This window comes from Lissotriton vulgaris, chromosome 1_1, assembly GCF_964263255.1.
Source record: "Lissotriton vulgaris chromosome 1_1, aLisVul1.2, whole genome shotgun sequence".
NCBI classification, from domain to species: Eukaryota; Metazoa; Chordata; class Amphibia; order Caudata; family Salamandridae; genus Lissotriton; species Lissotriton vulgaris.
In genome coordinates, this window is record NC_141685.1 from 430,157,190 (window position 1) to 430,158,620 (window position 1,431).

A 1,431-nucleotide genomic window follows, 5' to 3' on the forward strand; every position below is an offset into this window, starting at 1 on the left:
CCAGAACTAGGCGCCTTTTTTTGTGACTCCATCTGCACACAAGTGACATTCTGAACATTTTGCATGCGGGAGAGCAGATTCTGAGAAAACCTAAGGCAGAGACCATTACAGTAATCTTATCCTGAAAATATGATATATGTAACAACTATCCTTTTTCAGATTCTGGAAATAAGAACAAAGTTTTGTTAGTAATTTTCAATTCAAACCTACTCTGCTTTTAACAACAATATTGACCTGGGCATGAAAACAGCACCACTACTCTCAGAGTACTGTTAGATTCTGGGCCAGAGAAACAAAATCGGACATACTGATCCTGTCTTCAGATAAAACCCTTTTTATTTCAAGATTCTTTTTTTTAACTGTTTAATCTCTTTTTTTCCATGTAATTCTGCAGGCTACATTGACTTTCGGAAAGGGTATGAGGGGGGAAAGCCAGAGAAATCCAACAGATGCAGTTCATTGGAGCGCACAAGTAAGACTGAAAACTAAACCAAGTGGCATGGGTGGTCTTTTCACTAGCTACACAAGGAATGATCGGAGGTTAAGCCAGGAAATAAACTACCGCATCCCGCATTCAGTAATCACTATCTTTTTCAACATCTTCCCGGAGCTTGAGCCAAACTTCTCCATTGCGCATACAACATCCATGCCTTTTACGACGTGCTTGCCGTCCAACCACGTGGTCTTGGCAGTGCATGTGAAGAACTGAGAATAGTTTGTGTTGGGCCCAGCATTAGCCATGGATAGAATTCCACGCCAGTATGTTTGAGTGTGAAGTTCTCGTCGGCAAACCTGGCACCATAGATTGATTTTCCACCGGTTCCATTGTGGTTCGTGAAGTCACCACCCTGACACGTGAACTCGGGAATGATTCTGTTGAAGCACGATCCCTTGAAACCAAACCCTTTTTCCATTGTGCACAGGGTTCTGAAGTTTTCTGCTGTCTTTGGCACAACATCATCCCGGAGCTCCATTTTGATGCGTCCCAGGGGGGCGCCATCAGCCGTGACATCAAAGAATACCCTCCAAACCATGGTGGCGATTATATGGGTTGAACAGTGTCGGCGGTGACTGCTCATCTGCTTAGAAGCTCCTGCCTGGTTGAGAGCGCGCAAATCTCACATCAGATTTATGAAACCACGCAAGGTCACTTTGCGTGGGCCTGAGTGGCTCCATAAATCTAGAGTGAGGCAACGCAGTGCAAATCTTAATTTTTTATGTCACTGTTATCTGTTTCCCTTTTATTGTGAAGGTTAGGGTGTGTGGTAGCTTGGCTTCTGGCCTGTATGCAGAATCCCAGGTTTGCCTACTTCAGTATTTTAGGATAGAATGTTAGGAGTTGATTTGCTGTGGTTGTTAGAGAACTGTACAGGAGAGTATAAAAGTGACAGGAGAGAATGAAAGTGGACTGAGGTAAATTGAATGTCTTTC

The 1,431-nt window shown here is 43.7% G+C and overlaps 1 pseudogene; it reads right to left on the reverse strand.

The window, feature by feature from the left end:
- Positions 1-394: 394 nt before the first annotated feature.
- On the reverse strand, positions 395-1,104 carry LOC147747307 (peptidyl-prolyl cis-trans isomerase pseudogene; annotated as a pseudogene).
- Between the last annotated feature and the right edge of the window lie 327 nt (positions 1,105-1,431).